Below are 23,693 nucleotides of genomic sequence, written 5' to 3'. Positions count from 1 at the left end.
GTCTCATCACTCCTGACCCAACCTCTATCTTCTGGAAGTTGAGTGGTGGGAAGGAGATGGGAGTGTGTGATACCAGTAGGAAGGCCAGCTGGGGATTGTGTAGGCAGCTCTCTGCCTTGCTAGTCCCTGGAGATGACGCTATAGACATGTCAAGCAGGATTGCCTCTGTCCTGCATTATCTCACCCTCTCAGTAACCCTCTGAAGGGGTTAGTCTGTGGCATGCTTTTGTGGGACAGCTGGTGGGTATGTTAGGGAAATGCTCCAGGGCTAAGACACTGTACTATTCCAATTGGGTTCTCCTAAGGGGGCAAACTAGTGACATCCTTATTCTCATGAACCCCATTGCTTTATTCCAATAACTGTACTTGCCTCATCAAAGCCTAGCTTCCTACAGAGATGTCAACACTACTGTATTTGTGCAGAAAAAACTCTTCCTAGTAGTGTCCTGTTCATGCCTGTGTTAGTTTCCTATTGCTGCTATAACTAATTGCTACAGACTTGGTGGCTTAAAACAAATTATCTTACATATCTAGAGGTCAGAAGACTGAGATAGATCTCACTCAGCTAAAAGCAAGATTTCATTACAGCCCATGTTCCTTCTGGAGGCCCCTGGGAGGAACAGCTTCTAGAGACTGCATTCCTTGATTATGGTCTCTTCTTCCAGCTACAAAGTCAGTAATGGTGGGCCAAGTCTTTCTCATGCTGCTGTGTCTCTGAGTCAAACTCTTCTGTCCCTGTCTTTCCTATTTAAGGATCCTTATAATGACATTGAGCCTACCAGGATAATCTGGGAAAATCTCATTTCAAAATCCTTAACACAATCACATCTTCAAAGTCCACTTTGCCACGTTGTAACATATTTAAAGGTTCAGGGATTCAGATATGGGCATCCTTGAGGGAAACAGCTCTACCTACCTTAATGCTTTACCTACAAGCGTAATCGTTTTAGTTATGTATTCCTTTTTAACAAATCTCCTCCAAAATTCATGACTTATCTAACAAGCACTTACTATCTCACAGTTTCTGTTGGTGAGGAATCCAGGTCTCTCTAGCTCAACAGGCTAACAGGCTGTCATCAAGGCCGACAGGAGCTATGGACACCTCAAGGCTTGATGCAGGAGGATTCGCTTCCAAGCTCACTCCCATGGCTTTTGGCAGCCCTGGGGTCACTGCTGGAGGTCGGCTGGAGATGTCAATTCCTCACTGCGAGGGCCTCTCCACAGGGCAGCTCATGTGGTGTCAGTAGGCTTCCTTCAGAAGGAGCAAGTGTGAGAGCAAGAGAGGGCACTCAGGATGGGAGCCAAGTCTTTTCATAACCCAGTGTTAGGAGTGGCATTCCGTGACTTCTGTCACATTCTATTTGTTGGAAGTAAGCCAGTAAATCTAGCCTACATTCAAGGAGAAGGGATTACACTGTGTGAATACCAAGATATGGCAATGAAATCTTTGGGCCATCTTAGAGGCTGCTTACAACAACCACCCATACCACTTTTCTTTTTTCTTTTTTCTTTCTTTTTTTTTTTTTTTTTTTTGAGATGGAGTCTTGCTGTGTCACCGAGGCTGGAGTGCAGTGACCTGATCTCAGTTCACTGCAACCTCTGCCTCCAGGGTTCACGCCATTCTCCTGCCTCAGCCTCCCAAGTAGCTGGGACTACAGGCACCCGCCACCACACCTGGTTAATTTTTTGTATTTTTAGTAGAGATGGGGTTTCACTGTGTTAGCTAGGATGGTCTCAATCTCCTGACCTTGTGATCCACCCGCCTCGGCCTCCCAAAGTGCTGGGATTACAGGCGTCAGCCACCACACCCAGCCACCCACACCACTTTTCTTAGGGAACTAATGGTCAAAGATTAGTTATCCAGGATTTAAGGCAGGAGATCTCAGACTTTGGAGACTCCATCCCAGTACACAGGAGAGTGAGTGAGGTATTGGGACTGAGGGTAGGTATGTGGGTGACAGTGAAACTTTCTTCTATTTAAGTTAAGGGCTCTCACACTTAGGAGATATATTAGAATTATTGGGAAACCACAATAAAATACCAAAACCTGGGCCCCAAATCTGGTTACTCTTATTTATCTGGACTTAGATAGAACCCATGCATCTCTGTGTTTTTTTTTTTTTTCAGAACTTCTGAAGTGATTCTGATTTGCATCAAAGTTTGATAAACTTTGCTCTAAAGAGTTTTCTGATGTCTAAAAGAAGGGGTTTGGAGACACTATGGAATGATTTGAAGTCTGGATCTTCTCAATGATGATGATGACTGTTGATGACCTTGGTAATAATAAGAATTATTGTTTATGTGAGTATTTAATACTTGCCAGGCACTGTGCTATGGTGCTTTTCTCCAGAGTCTCAGTTTCCTCAGTGCAAAATGAATGGAACAGGATCAGTCCAACAGAAGGATTGTGAAGTCTAAATGACTTAAGTCTAAATGATTAAGTAAAATGTCCAGGGCAATGCATGTGACCTGGTAAATGCTCAATTTACAGGAACCCTTTCTTGTCCTGGGCATCCTGGATCTCCTTTTGGGGAGCTGAGACATCGTGAAACAAGAAACCACACCTGCCCTGAGGCCTAGCACATTGAAACTGCTGGACAAGGCTGGGCCAACTCAGAGGTGCCTATGAAGGACATTGTGTAGTGACCACAGGCTTGACGGGCTGCCCAAGAGACCATTATGCAAGCCTGGGCTAGGGTGAGGTTGGCTGTGTGGTGCACCCAAAACCTCCATTAAAAGGCTTAGGCTAGCAGCCTAAGCCAAGAGCAGTGACTCTGAGCTATCTTTACCTCCACGTGACGGAGCTGGATCTATTCTTTTTCTTAGAGGAAAGTCTATGCTGGACATGGCTGTACCTCTAAGGCCCCATCCACTTCTTGTCACCGATGACTGAGCTCCATTGACAATTATTTCCAGAATTCCCAGACCTCTGAGGCTTCTCTACCACCACCTGGCAGCATGGTCTGCAGCTAATGTGGGTGTAATTCTTTGTGTGGGCAGGACTTTTGGCCTCCCCTGCTTAAGCCATCACCTAATTGCTCTGGTATGCCTGTACTTGTCTCCTCTCATAGCCCCAAATAGGAAAGTAGAAAGGGCTGATGACCCAAGCCATCTTCTCTATTCTGCCCTTAGTAGAGAAATGGAGGCATAGCATAGGGCCTTACCTGTTTGCTGATGGCAAGAGCTTTGACTGTAATTGAGAAGTTTCAAGGTTCTTAGAAGCTTCAACCCAGTGAGGATACTCGTGAACTGACTCATCTTGTGTGATTTTTTTTTTCAGCCTGAAGCTGCGAATAGGGATTAATGATGAAGACAAAAGATGTTCTGTAGTTCTAGTTCCAAAGGGGCTGAGTTCAAGATGGGTTTGCAACATTGAACTTACAGTCAGAAAGAACACCCTTTATATCCTGGGTTTGCCACTGTCCTGCTGTGTTACTTAAGACAAGTTAGTTCACTTAACCTATCTCAGCCTTGGTTTTCTTATTTGTAACGTAAGTGTATCAATCAGCATGGGCTGATGCTGCAGTAACAAACAACCCCCAAATCTCAGTTGCTTATCACATCAAAGTTTTATTTCTAATTTAATTTTCATGTCCATCCTGGGGCCACCAAAAGCTGCACTACATGTTGTCTTTATTCTAAGGACTCAGATTGACAAAATAGTTGCCATCAGAAATGTTGCCAATTTCTGTGGCAGTGGGACAGGGGGAGTGGGGGAAAATGAAGGTACATGGGCTCTTAGAGTTTCCACCTGGAGGTAACCACATGATCCTGCTCACATTTCACTGGTCAGAGCAGGTCATGTGGTCACCTCTAACTCTAAGGATGCAGGGAAGTGCAGTTTTACCATGTGCCCAGAAAGCGGGGAGAACTGGAAATATTTGGTGGATAGCACTCCTGGCTACCACAATGAGCACTGTTATATCAACTTCCTCTTGGGGTTATTGTAAGGATTAAAGGAGAAAATGGATGAAAAATCACTTTGCAAATAATAGATATTGCTCACAGTAAGATATTGCTCACATGACATTTGGGGGGCAGTCATATGCCAATCACTACGCCAGATATTTCATAACAGCAGTGCATCCCCAGACAGAGTTCAGGAAGGGCATAGCTTGCCTAGTTTTGCTCCCTCTTGGCACTGGAACCTTGACTGTAATTGTCAGGTAGGGTCTACTAGCCCAGGTATGTGCAGGTACCAAGAGTTCTTCAATTGGAGACTTTTGATGCTGCCCAAAGTATTTCTTGGGAAGGGCTCACCCTTGTGACTGTTGACTAGTGATCTCCACAAGCAGAGAGAGCATCAGTGGTCGTGATGTCCGCCTGTCTCTGCACCTCCTCACTAAGGGGCAGGTAAGTCTTTTAGTTCAGTGGATTTGAGACAGTTGTGGTCTGATTTGGATTTTGTTCCAAATGCCCCTCTGTATTCTTGTCCATCATAGTCTGCTCTGCACTGAGATGTCTGCTTCTTTCTTTGAGGCATTTGGAGTGGGAAGTCTTTCTGATCTGGGGAGGGTCTTGTGATGTTACTATTTCCTGTCCCTGTCAGAGGTTCTTCTGGCAGGAAAAAAAAAGCCTTTGGGATCAGCAATGTTTTGTTGGTGGCTCTTTTCCCATGCTCTCTGACTATTGGGATTTGGGGTTTTAAGCATCTTTCCTCTTTTCATGGGAAGAATCCCTGCTTGAAATTCAAACAAAAAGAGATGCCTAGGTCCTTAACATCTGTGTGGGCCAAAAGACACACCCCTGGCAACGGTAGCTCAGAACTTAGTCACTCTGTGCGCAATATACTCTTGCAAATGCATTATCTCATACCATTCTACAAATAATCCAGCATGACAGGTAACATTCTTATCCCCATTTTACAGATGAGGAGATTGAGGCTACTTGCCCAAGTCACACACGCAGCAAGTGGCCTGGATTTAAACGTAGGTTCTCAGATTTCAAGCCCACTGACCCTTTCACTAACAGCGGTCCATAGTGTGATGCTTGCCTTTCTTTGACAATGAAAGATCTGACTATCAGTTTTAAAGCTGGAGGGGATTTTAGAGGTGAACTGGCCCAAATCCATCATTTTACCAAGGAGGAAACCTGAGAGTCATGGATGGGAGCGATTTGCTCACAGTGAGCTGTCGGAGGTCTCAATTCATGCTTTTCCTACTATATTTGAACCTTGATGATGCACTTGTTGCTTTATTTCTCTCTATTCTCTACCCCTTTTTCTACAAAGTTCCATCCTCATTTCATAACATCACCTCCCAGAAGTCCCCCTGGTCATCTTTTCTCCCCCAGGTTAGGTTTGGTGCCTGCTTTATGCAATGTGAGACCCCTATAACCTTCCAGAGTATAGGATATACTCATTGCATTGTAACAGTTTACTCATTGATAACAATGCACCTCCTACTCCATTCATCACTTGGAAAGGAGAAATTGGGTTTGTTTTGCCTGTGACTCCATACTTGGGGCTGGCACTCAGCAGGTACTCAGTGCTATGATCATAAAAAGGAATGAGGAAGAGAAGGAAGGAGGGATGGAGAGAAGGAGGGGATATAAAGAGGAATAGAAGGAAGGGAGGAAGGAAGGAGGGGAAGAAGGATTGTAGAAAGGGAGGAAGGAGGGAAAGAAGAAATGAAGAAAGGTTAGAGGAAGGAAGGAAAGAAAGAAGGAAGAAAGAACAGCTTTCCAGTATGGCTTTCAGCGTGGGCCCTCTTTTGCAGGGTGAAGGGGTATCTCCTGTGGGGTTCTCCCCCATCAGGTCTCCCAAGGGCCAGGGAGCAGGAAAATCTCTCGGCTGCTTTTGGGAGGGCTGCCCCTCTGCCCCCTGAGCTGTTCTTGTTGCCAGCAGCCCCCGGAAGAGGGAAATGAGTGAGGGGGAGAGAAAAGAGAGTGAGGGGGAGAGAGGAGAGGAGGGTGTGCTTCTCCAAGGCAGGGGAAGAGCACTTAAAAAATGTCACTTAGAATCCCTGAAAGAATAAGCTGTAAAAACAACCACACGCTCTCTGCTGGGTGACGCAAGTCAAAGAGAAATGCGATGCAATTAGTCACTGGTTCTGAGTAGGAGGTGGATAGTGGGGGAGGAGGCAGAATGGGAGAATGGTGAAGGGCTGGGGGGCAGCCTCCCTCACAAACTCTGCTTCATCTGCTCCAGGACAGCCTCCGTCACCTTGGGGAGATGCTGTTTCTTTCCTTTCATCTCCCTGTGCTGGTCAGAGCCCCACCTTACTCCTCCTCTTTCTCTCCCACGAGATGGCACCTTCCACCTTTGTCAACACAATCACATTCTTAGGCCTAGAGTTGGAGAGAGGAGCCCAGAGACTCTGGAGGCTCTGCAATGGGAGGGAGGCAGCCAGAGACCAGGGGCGGACAACCTTGATCCTGGGGCCACCCTGTTGCTTCCATCCCCAGCTCCCAATCTTCCTGCCCACCTTGGCCCAGGTGGAATGTTTGACCTGTTCAGGAGTTTGAGGGGGTAATTCACTCACCCCACCTCACCTGCCAAGCATTTATTAAGCACCTATTATGTGCCAGATCTTGCCCTCATGGAGCTCACAACTTAGGTCAAAAGGATGGAGAAATCAATTGGCAAATAGGATGCTGAGTGGTGGGGAAAGTGCTCGTGACTTCTCATTTTCATCTGTTCAAGAGCTAGCTTGGCTGCTTTCCATGGAACTGAGGGGTGGACCCAATGACCATCCCTCATCAGGCCCTCCTTCCTTTCCTGGGTAGGGCAGCCATCAATTATGATGAGAAAGTCTAGGTACTGAACCTTCACAGGGCAGTGGGCTACCTGGCAAGAGAGGTAGATACAGGAAAGAAGGATCCTGAGCTTACTGGGAGAGTCTGGGTCATTCTGTCTCTTAAGCATGGCCATTCACAGAGTAGTCCCCAGACCAGCAGCAACTGCATCCTCTGGGAACTTGTTAGAAATGAGAGTTCATGGGCTCCACCTAGACCTTCTGAATCAGATGCCCAGGGAGTGGGTTCCTATTTGGGTTTTCAAAAGAATTCCAGATAATTTCCTGGGGCGTGAGTTTGAGATGCACTGTCTTAAGGCCTAAGTGAAATAGACACACATCCTGGCTTGTCCTGGGGTAAGGCTGAGGCCAGTCTAGCTCAGCATCTTGATTTTTGTAGGACCTGATAATTCTTGTTATCTATTTAGTACCCTGAGCCTTTAATAGCACCTTGGTTACAACCAAGATAAGGAACATAGGCTCTTCTTGACCCACCATTTTGCACTTTCATGCCTCCCAGATGCAGCTCACATGAGGTACATCATAGATTTTTCCTTGTGATTTAAGGGCACATTGAGCGGAGGAATGTCACAGAACTGCAAACTGATTTAAAATGTAATATTCCCCTTTCCTGTCCCTCAGTCATTTCTAACAACTGAAGCCCCCGGTGATGTTTCTAGGCTTCCTCTCTCTTTCGTGCCTTTTCCTCTTCTCTACATTTACATTTCCATGCATTTATTAGCTAAGGAGCTTACCTCTCTCTTTGTTGTATCCTTCCAATCCAGTCCATCACAATCCCACATTGTACCACCTATGAAACTCTGATGGTATTTTTACAAATAAAGATGGTTCCTTCCCTAAGAGGCTCTCTGGTGCTGTTTGGTAAAATGGTAGTTTCAGCCCGGGGCAGTGGCTCATGCTTGTAAGCTCTGGGAAGCCAAGGAAGGAGTATCACTTGAGGCCAGAAGTTTGAGACTAGCCTGGGCAACAAAGGGAGGCCCACATCTCTACAAAAACTAAAAAAGAAATTAGCCGGGCATGGTGATGTGCACCTGTAATCCCAGTCACTCAGGAGGCTGAGGCAGGAGGATTGCTTTAGTCCAGGAGGTCGAGGCTATAGTGAGCCATGATCATGCCACTGCACTCCAGCCTGAGAGACACGGCAAGACCCTGTCTCTAAAAAATAAAAAAAAGATAATTTCCCTTATCCCACTGCCTCAGCAGCTGGGCTGCTTACCAACTCCTAAAGGGGCTACTGTAACCACGGCCTTGACAAGTACCTGCTCTTTTAGGCTGAAGCATGTGGTCTGCTCTCCCCACATCAGCGTTCTCTCCACCTGGGAAGCTTCTCTTTGGCTTTTTTACTGACTTGGTTCTTGGGTGGATGCTTCACCCCATCGAATAAATTCCTTATCACTCTTCCTTTCTCTTGCTTTTCCTCTTTTATTATTGTTTTTCTTCCAAAGACCTTTGCTAATTCAGCAAATTCTTTTCTTTCTTCTTTTGGATCCCTCAATCCTTAGATGCTGCCTTCTTCTTCTATGAGCTCTAACCATTTCCTTCTTGCCTTCACCTCCAGCAGCCTGCACAGCAAACCCCTTGCTGGAAGGAAGATCATCCCTTGACCCTGGCCAGACCATGAGAACTGCCTCAGTGGTGGACTCTTACTCTTTTCAGACTTGCGCCTATTTTACCTGTTTACCAAACTATGGATTAGACTGATGTTATTTAAGCTCTCAGGTAAAAATGAAGGCAAATCATAGCACCTTCTCCTATGCACCCCAGAATAAGCTTGTAATTAGGCTCTTCTCTTCAAATGGCAGGAGCACTGGTATTTCACCAAGGAGGGGGCCTTACCCTTCATAAGTTTGTTTGAATTGACTGTGGATGATCTTGTTAAACTTCTGTGGATGGATGGATGGGTGGATGTCAAAGTCTTTTCCCATCTTCACTTTTTTGACCTGTCCATCATCTGCAAGAGATTGTCAACCTTGCTCTCTCCTCTCATTCTCCCTCCAGGCTGTTCCTAATGTTGGTCCATTTCTAGTGTCTTCTATTTCAGCATTTCTTTAAGTTTTCCTGTTATATAAGTTGGGCACCAGCCAGGCGCAGTGGCTCACGCCTGCAATCCCAGCACTTTGGGAGGCTGAGGCGAGCAGATCATGAGGTCAAGAGATTGAGACCATCCTGGCCAACATGGTGAAACCCTGTCTCTACTACAAATACAAAAATTAGCTGGGTGTCTAATTACAGGCAGGTGCCTGTAATCGCAGCTACTTGGGAGTTCTGAGGCAGGAGAATCACTTGAACCTGGGAGGTGGAGGTTGTAGTGAGCCGAGATTGTGCCACTGCACTCCAGCCTGGCAATAGAGCAAGACTCCGTCTCAAAAAAAAAAAAAAAAAAGATGGGCACCTCCACCTCTTCCCTACTTTTCTTTGCCAGAAGTAGGACTCAAATCTAGAACCAAAATGTTAAGATTAAGTAGGTAAAAGGAGAGGCATGGAATGCTGAGTCCTGGCCACCACATCTTATCTGGAAAAACTAGGTCTTTGGGGCACGTCAAGCAGTAGACAGATAAATGACGATGGATTTCTCTTCACGAACAAGTAAGGTTCCTCTCTCTGACCTCTCCTTGGTCCGGAGATTCCACGTCCTTGAGTGGAAATCAACAATCCTTTCCCCAGGTCAGATTTTCCAGATATGAAGGCCAAGAGGGCCTGGTCATTTGTAATAGCCTCTTTCCAGTTGATCACAGACATTGGAGCTTTGAGGGTCTGAAGATCCATGATGAACAGGAGTGTCCACCCATGAGGCATCTGCCAGGTGGGCTTCCTGCCAATGAATGACCCTCCTTATCACTTTTCAGGAGTACAAATACAAACAGCCTGCACAGGGTGCATCAACTGGGAAAGCCAAAACCACCCAGGACCACCTTACATCTGTCATAGTGATTTCATGTCCAGCCACTACGGGGACATTATTCTCTGGCACTGTTGCCTCTGCTGCTGGCATCTCTTATCCTTGGGGTAGAGCGCCGGGACAGATTTTCCATCAGTGAAGGGGCATGGAGGCTAATAGCACAGATCCTTTTTCCTTGGAAAGTCTTGAGGAGTTGCATATGAGGGTGTAGGGAGGGAAACTGAAAACACACAGATGCAACGAAATCAGATCCCACCGTCCAGAGACCACCAGGCTCATGGCAGCAGCTGAGAAGCTTACCTTCTGGGCCAGAATTTTGGGCTAATGTAAACTGAACTAGAAGGATAAGTCAGGCCCTGCTCCATGACCTCTGGGATACTGTGATTCAGATATTAGAGCCAAGATGCAGAGGCTGAGAATGGAAAAAGGCAGCAGACATTTCCTTTACAATGTAAGAAAGCCTAGACCGTGGAGAACCCGGGGCCTGTGGTCTCGGACCCCTCATGGTGCCGGCACATAGTAGGCCATTTAGTATATGTTGCCCAGATGAAACAAGTGGCTGTGCTTGAGGAGAATGCCAGAGGGGGGCTGATATGGGTACCCCCAAACCCAACAGGCGGGGTGTATTAGTTTGTTCTTGCATTGCTATAAGGAACTACCTAAGACTGCGTAATTTATAAAGAAAAGGGGTTTAATTGGCTCATGGTTCTGTAGGTTGTACAGGAAGTGTTACAACCTCAGGTTAGGGAGGTTAGGGAGGCCTCAGGAAACTTACAATCATTTCAAAAGGCAAAGAGGAAGGAGGCACATTTTACATGGCTGGAGCAAGAGGAAGTGAGAGGCGGAAGGTACCACACACTTTTAAACAACCAGATCTCATGAGAACTCACTATCACGAGGACAGCAAGCATGAAGTCAGCTCCATTGATCCAATTATCTCCCACCAGGCCCCTCCCTCAACACTGGGATTACAATTCAACATGAGATTTGGGAGGTGACATAAATTCAAACCAAATCATAGGGTCTTCCCTTCTTCCCATGTTCTGGCTGTGAGAGGTCACTGAGTCTCTTCACTTCTCTGAGGCTCCAGCTTCGACATCTGCAAAGCCGTTCATGATATTTATTTTGTGGGTTTGCTGTGAGGACTCAGTGAGATGACAGGTGTGCCTCGAGGGGCACACTGCAGCCCTCATCAAAGTGCAGTACAGTCTAGTGCTGAAAGCCCCGGATTTGGAGCCAGACAGCCTTAGGTCCCATTCTCACACTGCCCTTCCTAGCTGTGTGACATTAGGGAAGTTACTTAATCTCTCTGAGTCTCAGCTTTCTCATCTGAAACTGGATAAAATAGTGCCCATTTGTATCAGTTTCCTATTGCTGTTGCAACAAATTATCACAAATGTAGTGGCTAACAAAACAAAACAAAACAAAACAAATTATCTTACAGCTCTAGAGGTCAGAAGTCCTCAATGTGTCTCACTGGGCTAAAATCGAGGTGTTGGCAGGGCTGATTTCCTTTATGAAGACTCCAGGAGAGAAGCCATTTCCTTGGCTTCTCCATCTTCCCTTGTGTCCAGCCTCATGGCCTCCTCCATCTTCAAGGTCAGCAATGGCTGGTCTGGTTTTTCTCACATTGCATCATGCTGATATTCTTCTCTCTCTTTCCTTTTTAGTGATCCTTATGATTACATTGGACCCATCCAGATAATCCAGGATAATTTTTCTATTTTAAAGTCAGCTAATTAGCAAACTTAATTCCCTCTGCAGCCTTAACCACCACCTCCCTGCATCCACCATTCCCCCACCCCATGTAATATAACATATTCACAGGTTCTGGAGATTAGGATGTGAACATCTTTGGGGGCCATTATTCTGTCTGCCACACCACTTCAGGGTGTTGCTGCAAAGATTAAATAAGGCAGTACATGTAACCCCTGCCGATGTAAGGTAAGAGTAGAGCAAATTGTGGCTGCAATCATCATCATCATCATCATCATCATCATCATCATCATCATCATTCTTTGTCATTTTAGTCCCCATTCTCTCCTTTGCTCCACAGGAGGAAAGCATAGGCCTGGTCCCTCTGTGAGGACCACCAGGTGTGCTGTGGCAGATGAAGCCTCACAGAGTTTCCAGCATGTGTTGCTGCTGACATTGGGCTCTCTGTCCTCACATGCCAGAGCCCAGGACCGTCTCTGCTTGTAGACACGGAGCACATCCTGTCAGGAGGAGACCAGCTTCATCTGTCTCCCCCAGCCTGCTGCACTCATTCCATGGATCCTGGCTGGAGAGATGCTCCTGGACATGTCAGAGCAGTTATGAGGACACATTTTTGAGAGGCTTGCAGCTTCCTAATGTTCTTCCTGAGTAGGTGAGACTGTAAGCTCAGCCCGACTCCGTTGAAAAATGGGCTAGTAAAATGGCTTCTTAGACAATGTCCCTATTAGTAATGCAACAGGATGTTAATCAGGAGAGGGGAGGGGGCGCTCACCACTCTCTTCCAGCTGAGGGAAAGGAACCTGTGGACTCCAGGACACAGGATGGAATGAGGTGACAGAGCTGTGCTGAGAGATCACTGTGTCCTCCAGAATTTGCATGGCATAGGGGCAGGGACCGACCCTTGCATAAAAGCGTCTAAAGGCTGGAACTAAATAGAGCTGCCTGTCTGGTTAGAATAGGGAGGGCGGTGGGAGGGGGCCTTCCAGATTCCAGTTGAATTTTTCTGTGCCTTAAGAGGGTGGTGGGATTGAAGCCATTTGGAAAGGGGCCCGTGCAAGAAGGACCCCAACAAAACGAAGTTGCATGCATTGTGCCACTGGATGTGAGCTCTGGAAGGAGAGGTGAGGCAGTTGCCTGAAAGTACTTCCCTACACAAGGACATCATGCAGAGAGATCCCCAAAGCCAGAGGGCAGGGCGCCCAAAACCCCTACAGAGGGCACCAGTAGCAGACTGCAACCATACCACTCATGAGAACTTTTTTTCTTTTTGAGATGGAGTCTTTCTCTGTTGCCCAGGCTGGAGTGTAGTGGTGCGATCTCGGCTCACTGCAACCTCTGCCTCCTGGGTTCAAGCGATTCTCCTGCCTCAGCCTCCTGAGTAGCTGGGACTACAGGTACGTGTCACCATGCCCGGGTAATTTTTGTATTTTTAGTAGAGAAGGGGTTTCACCATCACCAGGATGGTGTCGATCTCCTGACCGTGTGATCCACCCACCTTGGCCTCCCAGAGTGCTGGGATTACAGGCATGAGCCACTGCGCCCAGCTGAGAACTTCTTTGACCCTTATTTTCCTTCTGTCCCATCCTCTGTCCCATTCCTAGACAAACCAGGTGCAGCAGGAGTGAACACGGCAGAAGGTGATACAAGCAGAATGAGGAAAGCCACCATACCTTCCTTCTCCAGTGCAGTTTCCAGGAATAGGGAAGGGAGGAGTTTCAGCTCAAATAAGAGACTGAACTTTATTTATTTATTTATTTATTTATTTATTTATTTATTTTAAGACGGAGTTTTCTCTTGTTGCCCAGGCTGGAGTGCAATGGCACAATCTCCACTCACTGCAGCCTCCGCCTCCCAGGTTCAAGAGATTCTCCTGCTTCAGCCTCCTGAGCAGCTGGGATTACAGAAGCCCGCCACCATGCTTGGCTAATTTTTGGTATTTTTAGTAGAGGCAGAGTTGCACCATGTTGGCCAGGCTGGCCTTGAACTCCTGACCTCAGCTGGTCCACCTGCCTCGGCCTCCCTAAGTGCTGGGATTGCAGGCATGAGCCACTGATCCTGACCTAGACTGAACATTTTCTACCTGACTTTTCCAGATTTTTACTACACACAAAAACTGTTAATATCTAAAAGTAACCAAAGAAAATAACTGTATCTATATATATCATGGGCGGAGAGGAGATCAGTGTTGAGAGTTTTAAAAAAAAAGCAAAGGTGTTCGTGTTTGTAAAGCAAGTGAGATTTATCTGATGAGCTGGCTTCCATAATTATCATCCATATCAAGGTGATACTTAAAGAGGCATCCTCACCTCACGGAAGTCTCACCACAGCACTGTGAGGACGACACTTACTCTACTGCTTCACATTCAACATAACTGAGGCTGAGGCTTAAATGGCACGCCAAGGTCACCCAGCTCCCGAGGAGTGGACATTTGATCTCTGGGCGGTCTGGCACAGAATCCCTGCATGAACCACAGATCTCAGTGGGTGAAGTCACGTGGCAGGTGACTTCCCTTTTCTGACCTCAATGTCATTTCCCAACATTTAGGGAGGGTGAAAAGAGGGTGTCAGGGAAGGAGGCTGAGCTTGTGAGAAGAGAGAGACAGGGGAGCAGAAAGTTTTTCTGACCTTTGCTGCATTTTGGTTTGTCTGTCTGCCAAGACTGGGAGTCGTTAGGTTGCCCAGGGGGCATTCTGTCGCGGTGTCAGGGAGTTCTGGGGGACGCACGATTAAAGGTGCTGTGGCAGCACCTGCTGTAAGAGAGGCATGGTGCAGAACAGAAGTCAGGGTGCTGTTCTTGGCTCTGGGACCCAGGGGTCCTCATCCCTGCTTCACGCCAGCCAGCCAGGTGACTGTGGGCAAGCCACCCCAGCCCCTGAGCCTCAATTTCCCCATCCAGAGCCAGAAATCCTATCTGACTACCTCTAAGTAGTGGCCATCTGCCCTGACTACCTCGAAGAAGTGACCATCGGAACCAGCCCTTTGTGAGCTCTGTGGCCATGACAAACTGGGACGAACAAATGGCTGGGCCCTGATGTGGGTCGTGCCCTGGTTTGGCAACCCTGCATCCAGACATTCTTTTTACTTGGGAGGATTCATGCACTTGGAGCATTTTGGTGACAGGCAGGAGCCCACCTCGCACCAGGAGAAGCAAAAGGTGACACTTCACCTCCTCTCCTGGAATCCACGCCTATCACTGCCGCCCCCCACAACACACACACAGCCCTAGTCTGGGGCCTCGGACGTTCTTCATCTGCACGGGCCTCAGTTTCTTCATCTGCACAGCAAGGATAGTAATAGTGTGTCCGGAGTTGGTTCCTTCCAGCTGGTCTCGCTGACTTCAGGAATGAAGCTGCAGACCTTTGTGGGGAGTGTTAACAGCTCTTAGAGGTGGTGCGGACCCAAAGAGTGAGCAGCAGCAAGATTTATTGTGAGAGCAAAAGAACGAAGCTTCCACAGTGGCTGGCTGGCGGCAGGAGTGGGGGTGAGGGGTGGGGGCACCTTTTATTCTCTTATTTGTCCACGCCCATGTCCTGCTGATCCGTCCATTTTACAGAGCTCTGATTGGTCCATTTTACAGTGTGCTGATTGGCCCATTTTACAAACCTCTAGCTAGCCACAGAGAGCTGATTGGTGTGTTTTTACAGAGTGCTGATTGGCACATTTTACAAACCTCTAGCTAGCCACAGAGCACTGACTGGTGCGTTTTACAATCCTAGCTACAGAGTGCTGATTGGTGCATTTTACAATCCTCTTGTAAGAGGATTGTAAGACAGAAAAGTTCTCCAAGTCCCCACCTGACCCAGAAGTCCAGCTGGCTTCACCTCTCAATAGCACCTCCCTCACGGGGCTGTGGGGAGAATGAAATGCAAGCTTCTCTCCTGTGCTCCCCACAAATGACTGGAGGTGGCTATGATTAACTTTATTGTTCTGCTCTTGCTAGGATGCTGGCTTTCCCTGCTCGGCTCTGGAGTCTAATCCAGGGCCTTTTCCCATCTCTGAGGCATGGGCACAGAAGGCCTGAGGTTGACTTCCTTGAATGCTTTGGCTTTTCAGTAGAATATGGGTTCTGGCACGAGGAAGCAAGGAGTTCAGGAGATTTGGCACCAGATGTGTAAGCACCCAGGTTTCCGGCAGCCTCACATCTGCTGCTGTCAGTGCTGGGTCAGTCTTGCCCATCGCTCACTGATGCTTTGTGTTACGGGCAGTCTGGCCCCCTACCCTTCCAGCTTTCCTGGGTCAGACCCAGCACACTATCAAGGTCACCTCGGCACCATGATCTGGGGTCCTGGACAGAAGGGGTCTCTATGTGGTAGACTCTCAGAACGCAAGGAGGCACGAGAGCCCCTTTTTCTGAATTCCTCCTTTACAGATGAGGAGACCAAGTCCACGGAGGGAAAAGAGCCTCAGGATAGTGGAAGTGGGATGGAGCCCAGTCTTTGGACTGCAGGGAAAATCCCTTGGGCCCACACCCTCCGCCAGTGTGTCCTGGAGGCTTGCATTCACGCACATGTGTGTGCCTGTGCCGTCTCATTCTTCCCCTTTCCTCCTCCTTGACGTTTGTCATGAGCACAAACAAGATGCAGGGATTCCTACCCTCTTCCTCCTTTACGAGCTGTGTATTCTGAGGCTGCACATACCTCTGTTCCTTGCCCGACCCTGGCCCCCCACCCCCTCTGCCCTCCCTCTGAGAGACTCCTGGGATGAGCTACAGCACTGAAGGCAGATGTATGCCCGGAACATCTTCAGCTGACTGCTCGCTCAGGCTGTGATCACTTATAATCACCGGGGGCCTCATCATTAGATTTCTTTCCTGAGCTTGCAATCCAGGGTCAGGTGCTTCCGAGAGGTAGCAGAAACAGTCAAATCCACGATGGAAACAACCAAGTCCAACCAAAGGAAGCGGAAAGAGCTAGTGGGAGAGCAAGGAGAGGAAAAAGTATTTCATTGAGTGACTCTTCACCCCCAATCTCTCACTGAATTCTCACAGCTGCTCTACAGGTTATTTCCCTCTTTTACAGGCGGGAAGAAATGGCTTCAGAGAGGCTGTGAAGGCCACAGGGCAAGCAGAGGCTGGAACCAGGAATCCAAACCAGGTTTGTCTGCCTCCAAAGTTCACGAGAACCTCTTGGTCACAGTTCAGTCAAGTTTCTGGAGAAGAATTTAACATGTTTGGGAAAAATCCATTGTAAGAAGGAAGAGTTTCTCACTTTGTCCTTGATTTTTCTTCCTCAGAAACTCTTTTTGTTTATAAACTAATGTCTATTTTTCATTTCCTCTTTCTCTTTCTCCTTCACCGCCTCTCTCCTTGCTTTCTCTTTTCACTTCTGTGGCTAAGGTTATCAAATGTCCTGAATTGAGTCCCCTGTGGAATCCAAGGGCCCACGCAGTCATCTCTCTGGGTAGAGAAGCTAGTGCAAGCAGTGGGCAGGAGGCAGAGGCTGCCTGGTTGGTGTGGGCAGGAGGGGGACAGGCTGGCTTGGGAGGTGCCCCAGTTGCTCCTGGTTGCCTCGGCCTGTGGCACTCCCTAGACTGGGGACCGATGGCCACATGGAAGAACCAACAGGGCAATGGATGGAGGATTGCCAACCAGGCAGCATGCCAGACATCAGGACACCCTATGCTGCTCTCCAGCTGAAGTTACCCTGGTCCACATGGTGAGCAGTCAGGATGGGAAGTCTGTAACTGACTTAGCACCTGAAATTTAACCAATGGTTATCAACTTAATAATTAGGTCTCTAACTCATCTATTCAACAAGTACTTATTGAGGGCTTACTATACTCGAGACTCCTTTTAAGAGTCTAAATGAACCCTAAAATGATTAAATGTACGTGGCAGATAAGTCCTAGGTTCAAGAAACTTAACTTCTAGCAGAAGGAAGAGACAGTGAACAAGCCTCATTTTGGAGGAGAAAGGGGGTAGAAAAAAAGGTGCCTGTGTTCAGATCTAAGACTTTTATTTCATTTCTCCGTGCCTCTTTAACCTGTTTCCTACCTTTGTGTTAATTTGTAGCAATTACAGATTGCAGCCAACATCAAAGACACCTGAAGTGGATGATCAAATATTCAGGATTTAAGTAAAGCAAACGGCTTCTCTTTTGTATTTCAAAGGTGAGTGATGCCACTGTTCTCTTTGGTCAAACACTCAGGCAGCTCTATGTCTTCAAGGAACATCCATAACACCGTGCCCCAGGTAGATGGGATGACCTGTGGATAATTTTTAGGGAGTAACTTCTAGGTCAAGTCATCTAATGGCAGGGCGTTTCTTTTCTTTTTTTTAAATTGAGAACTATCTACCATTCAAAGAGCACCGTCATGTGCATAGGACATCCAGAGAGCCTCAAAGGCCATGGGTATCTTGGCATCCTCACTCAGAGAGCTCATATTCTTCCAATTGCGGGGGCCCCAGGGATACACCTGCCAACGATACACCTGTTGCTGTCAGTCATCACCTGTACTGGATAAAACAGTGGCTTTAGGGCCAAACCTTATTTTAAAATCTAGTTCTGTTATTTCCTGTGCAATCTTAGCTAAATTACTTAATCTTCATGAGTTTCAGTGACTCTTTGGGAAGCAGAATAGTTAAATAGAAAACACAGAGTCTTTGAAGTTTGAATTCTTGCTCTGCCACTTACTTGTTGTGTAACCTTAGGCAAATAGCTTACTTTTGGGATCTTGGTTTTTACATCTAAAAAGTGAAATAAAAAATAAACAAACAAAAAATAAAAACAAGCATAAAAGTAAAGACCAGCTTCACAGGACTGTCTTAAAGATTAAGTAAAAAATCATACATTTCAATCACAGAGTCTGTATATATTATGTGGTCAAAAACATATTTTTTTTTTTAGTTTTATTATTATTATACTTTAAGTTTTAGGGTACATGTGCACAATGTGCAGGTTTGTTACATATGTATACATGTGCCATGTTGGTGTGCTGCACCCATTAACTCGTCATTTAGCATTAGGTATATCTCCTAATGCTATCCCTCCCCCCTCCCCCCACCCCACAACAGTCCCCGGTGTGTGATGTTCCCCTTCCTGTGTCCATGTGTTCTCATTGTTCAATTCCCACCTATGAGTGAGAACATGCGGTGTTTGGTTTTTTGTCCTTGCGATAGTTTGCTGAGAATGATGGTTTCCAGTTTCATCCATGTCCCTACAAAGGACATGAACTCATCATTTTTTATGGCTGCATAGTATTCCATGGTGTATATGTGCCACATTTTCTTAATCCAGTCTATCGTTGTTGGACATTTAGGTTGGTTCCAAGTCTTTGCTATTGTGAATAGTGCTGCAATAAACATACGTGTGCATGTGTTGTTATAGCAGCATGATTTATAATCTTTTGGGTATATACCCAGTAATGGGATGGCTGGGTCAAATGGTATTTCTAGTTCTAGATCCCTGAGGAATCGCCACACTGACTTCCACAATGGTTGAACTAGTTTACAGTCCCACCAACAGTGTAAAAGTGTTCCTATTTCTCCACATCCTCTCCAGCACCTGTTGTTTCTTGACTTTTTAATGATTGCCATTCTAACTGGTGTGAGATGGTATCTCATTGTGGTTTTGATTAGCATTTCTCTGATGGCCAGTGATGGTGAGCATTTTTTCGGCTGCATAAATGTCTTCTTTTGAGAAGTGTCTGTTCATATCCTTTGCCCACTTTTTGATGGGGTTGTTTGTTTTTTTTCTTGTAAATTTGTTTGAGTTCATTGTAGATTCTGGATATTAGCCCTTTGTCAGATGAGTAGATTGCAAAAATTTTCTCCCATTCTGTAGGTTGCCTGTTCACTCTGATGGTAGTTTCTTTTGCTGTGCAGAAGCTCTTGAGTTTAATTAGATCCCATTTATCAATTTTGGCTTTTGTTGCCATTGCTTTTGGTGTTTTAGGCATGAAGTCCTTGCCCATGCCTATGTCCTGAATGGTATTGCCTAGGTTTTCTTCTAGGGTTTTTATGGTTTTAGGTCTAACATTTAAGTCTTTAATCCATCTTGAATTAATTTTTGTAGAAGGTGTAAGGAAGGGATCCAGTTTCAGCTTTCTACATATGGCTAGCCAGTTTTCCCAGCACCATTTATTAAAAAGGGAATCTTTTCCCCATTGCTTGTTTTTCTCAGGTTTGTCAAAGATCAGATAGTTGTAGATATGCGGCATTATTTCTGAGGGCTCTGTTCTATTCCATTGGTCTATATCTCTGTTTTGGTATCAGTACCATGCTGTTTTGGTTACTGTAGCCGTGTAGTATAGTTTGAAGTCAGGTAGCGTGATGCCTCCAGCTTTGTTCTTTTGGCTTAGGATTGACTTGGTGATGCCAAGTTCCGCATGAACTTTAAAGTAGACTTTTCCAACTCTGTGAAGAAAGTCATTGGTAGCTTGATGGGGATGGCATTGAATCTATAAATTACCTTGGGCAGTATGGCCATTTTCACGATATTGATTCTTCCTACCCATGAGCACGGAATGTTCTTCCATTTGTTTGTATCCTCTTTTATTTCATTGAGCAGTGGTTTGTAGTTCTCCTTGAAGAGGTCCTTCACATCCCTTGTAAGTTGGATTCCTAGGTATTTTATTCTCTTTGAAGCAATTGTGAATGGGATTTCACTCATGATTTGGCTCTCTGTTTGTCTGTTATTGTTGTATAAGAATGCTTGTGATTTTTGTACATTGATTTTGTATCCTGAGACTTTGCTGAAGTTGCTTATCAGCTTGAGGAGATTTTGGACTGAGATGATGGGGTTTTCTAGATATACAATCATGTCATCTGCAAACAGGGACAATTTGACTTCCTCTTTTCCTAATTGAATACCGTTTATTTCCTTCTCCTGCCTAATTGCCCTGGCCAGCACTTCTAACACTATGTTGAATAGGAGTGGTGAGAGAGGGCATCCCTGTCTTGTGCCAGTTTTCAAAGGGAATGCTTCCAGTGTTTGCCCATTCAGTATGATATTGGCTGTGGGTTTGTCATAGATAGCTCTTATTATTTTGAGATACGTCCCATCAATACCTAATTTATTGAAAGTTTTTAGCATGAAGCATTGTTGAATTTTGTCAAAGGCCTTTTCTGCATCTATTGAGATAATCATGTGGTTTTTGTCTTTGGTTCTGTTTATATGCTGGATTACAGTTATTGATTTGTGTATGTTGAACCAGCCTTGCATCCCAGGGATGAAGCCCACTTGATCATGGTGGATAAGCTTTTTGATGTGCTGCTGGATTCGGTTTGCCAGTATTTTATTGAGGATTTTTGCATCGATGTTCATCAAGGATGTTGGTCTAAAATTCTCTTTTTTGGTTGTGTCTCTGCCTGGCTTTGGTATCAGGATGACGCTGGGCTCATAAAATGAGTTAGGGAGGATAACCTCTTTTTCTATTGATTGCAATAGTTTCAGAAGGAATGGTACCAGTTCCTCTTTGTACGTCTGGTAGAATTCGGCTGTGAATCCATCTGGTCCTGGACTCTTTTTGGTTGGTAAGCTATTGATTATTGCCTCAATTTCAGAGCCTATTATTGGTCTATTCAGAGATTCAACTTCTTCCTGGTTTAGTCTTGGGAGGATGTATGTGTTGAGGAATTTATCCATTTCTTCTAGAGTTTCTAGTTTATTTGCGTAGAGGTGTTTATAATATTCTCTGGTGGTAGTTTGTATTTCTGTGGGATTGGTGGTGATATCCCCTTTATCATTTTTTATTGCGTCTATTTGATTCTTCTCTCTTTTCTTCTTTATTAGTCTTGTTAGCAGTCTATCAATTTTGTTGATCTTTTCAAAAAACCAGCTCCTGGATTCATTAATTTTTTGAAGGATTTTTTGTGTCTCTATTTCCTTCAGTTCTGCTCTGATCTTAGTTATTTCTTGCCTTCTGCTAGCTGTGAATGTGTTTGCTCTTGCTTTTCTAGCTCTTTTAATTGTGATATTAGGGTGTCAATCTTAGATATTTCCTGCTTTCTCTTGTGGACATTTAGTGCTATAAATTTCCCTCTACACACTGCTTTGAATGTGTCCCAGAGATTCTGGTATGTTGTGTCTTTGTTCTCGTTGGTTTCAAAGAACATCTTTATTTCTGCCTTCATTTCATTATGTACTCGGTAGTCATTCAGGAGCAGGTTGTTCAGTTTCTATGTAGTTGAGCTGTTTTGTGTGAGTTTCTTAATCCTGAGTTCTAGTTTGATTGCACTGTGGTCTGCGAGACAGTTTGTTATAATTTCTGTTCTTTTACATTTGCTGAGGAGTGCTTTACTTCCAACTATGTGGTCAGTTTTGGAGTAGGTGTGGTGTGGTGCTGAAAAGAATGTATATTCTGTGGATTTGGGGTGGAGAGTTCTGTAGATGTCTATTAGGTCCGCTTGGTGCAGAGCTGAGTTCAATTCCTGGGTATCCTTGTTAACTTTCTGTTTCATTGATCTGTCTAATGTGGACAGTGGGGTGTTAAAATCTCCCATTATTATTGTGTGGGAATCTAAGTCTCTTTGTAGGTCACTCAGGACTTGCTTTATGAATCTGGGTGCTCCTGTATTGGGTGCATATATATTTAGGATAGTTAGCTCTTCTTGTTGAATTGATCCCTTTACCATTATGTAATGGCCTTGTCTCTTTTGATCTTTGTTGGTTTAAAGTCTGTTTTATCAGAGACTAGGATTGCAACCCCTGCCTTTTTTTGTTTTCCATTTGCTTGGTAGATCTTCCTCCATTCCTTTATTTTGAGCCTATGTGAGTCCCTGCATGTGAGATGCGTTTCCTGAATACAGCACACTGATGGGTCTTGACTCTTTATCCAATTTGCCAGTCTGTGTCTTTTAATTGGAGCATTTAGCCCATTTACATTTAAAGTTAATATTGTTATGTGTGAATTTGATCCTGTCATTATGATGTTAGCTGGTTATTTTGCTCGATAGTTGATGCAGTTTCCTTCTAGCCTTGATGGTCTTTACAATTTGGCATGTTTTTGCAGTGGCTGGTACCAGTTGTTCCTTTCCATGTTTAGTGCTTCCTTCAGGAGCTCTTTTAGGGCAGGCCTGGTGGTGACAAAATCTCTCAGCATTTGCTTGTCTGTAAAGTATTTTATTTCTCCTTCACTTATGAAGCTTAGTTTGGCTGGATATGAGATTCTGGGTTGAAAATTCTTTTCTTTAAGAATGTTGAATGTTGGTCCCCACTCTCTTCTGGCTTGTAGAGTTTCTGCAAGAGATCAGCTGTTAGTCTGATGGGCTTCCCTTTGTGGGTAACCCGACCTTTCTCTCTGGCTGCCCTTAACATTTTTTCCTTCATTTCAACTTTGGTGAATCTGACAATTATGTGTCTTGGAGTTGCTCTTCTCGAGGAGTATCTTTGTGGTGTTCTCTGTATTTCCTCAATTTGATTGTTGGCCTTCCTTGCCAGATTGGGGAAGTTCTCCTGGATAATATCCTGCAGAGTGTTTTCCAACATGGTTCCATTCTCCCCATCACTTTCAGGTACACCAGTCAGACGTAGATTTGGTCTTTTCACATAGTCCCATATTTCTTGGAGGCTTTGTTCATTTCTTTTTATTCTTTTTTCTCTAAACTTCTCTTCTCACTTCATTTCATTCATTTCGTCTTCCATCACTGATACCCCTTCTTCCAGTTGATTGCATTGGCTACTGAGGCTTCCGCATTTGTCACATAGCTCTTGTGCCTTGGTTTTCAGCTCCATCAGGTCCTTTAAGGACTTATCTGCATTGGTTATTCTAGTTATCCATTTGTCTAATTTTTTTTCAAAGCTTTTAACTTCTTTGCCATTGGTTCGAATTTCCTCCTGTAGCTCGGAGTAGTTTGATCGTCTGAAGCCTTCTTCTCTCAGCTCATCAAAGTCATTCTCCGTCCAGCTTTGTTCCATTGCTGGTGAGGAGCTATGTTCCTTTGGAGGAGGAGAGGCGCTCTGATTTTTAGAGTTTCCAGTTTTTCTGCTCTGTTTTTTTCCCATCTTTGTGGTTTTATCTGCCTTTGATCTTTGATGATGGTGACATACAGATGGGTTTTTGGTGTGGATGTCCTTTCTGTTTGTTAGTTTTCCTTCTAACAGACAGGACCCTCAGCTGCAGGTCTGTTGGAGTTTGCTAGAGGTCCACTTCAGACCCTGTTTGCCTGGGTATCAGCAGCAGTGGCTGCAGAACAGCGGATATTGGTGAACTGCAGATGCTGCTGCCTGGTCATTCCTCTGAAGTTTTGTCTCAGAGGAGTACCTGGCCGTTTGAGGTGTCAGTCCACCCCTACTGGGGGGTGCCTCTCAGTTAGGCTACTCGGGGGTCAGGGACCCACTTGAGGAGGCAGTCTGCCCGTTCTCAGATCTCAAGCTGCATGCTGG

General features: G+C 45.5%; 1 long non-coding RNA gene across 3 annotated transcripts in view; it reads left to right on the top strand.

Moving 5' to 3' along the window:
- Positions 1-6,363: 6,363 nt before the first annotated feature.
- Positions 6,364-23,693, top strand: part of LOC129050191 (uncharacterized) — a 66,470-nt gene continuing 49,140 nt past the window's right edge. For 2 of the 3 annotated variants that reach the window (XR_008513746.2, XR_008513745.2), the window contains exons 1-3: positions 6,364-12,022; positions 16,389-16,463; positions 17,381-17,478. This is a non-coding gene — a long non-coding RNA (uncharacterized LOC129050191). Of the gene's footprint in view, positions 12,023-13,541; positions 13,872-16,388; positions 16,464-17,380; positions 17,479-23,693 lie in introns of those variants that run through there. The other variant, XR_008513747.2, reaches the window with a different exon arrangement.

Source organism: Pongo abelii, chromosome 16 (assembly GCF_028885655.2).
Source record: "Pongo abelii isolate AG06213 chromosome 16, NHGRI_mPonAbe1-v2.0_pri, whole genome shotgun sequence".
Lineage (NCBI taxonomy): Eukaryota > Metazoa > Chordata > Mammalia > Primates > Hominidae > Pongo > Pongo abelii.
Note: the sequence above shows the minus strand (reverse complement) of the source record. Positions and strands in the feature narration are given on the sequence as shown.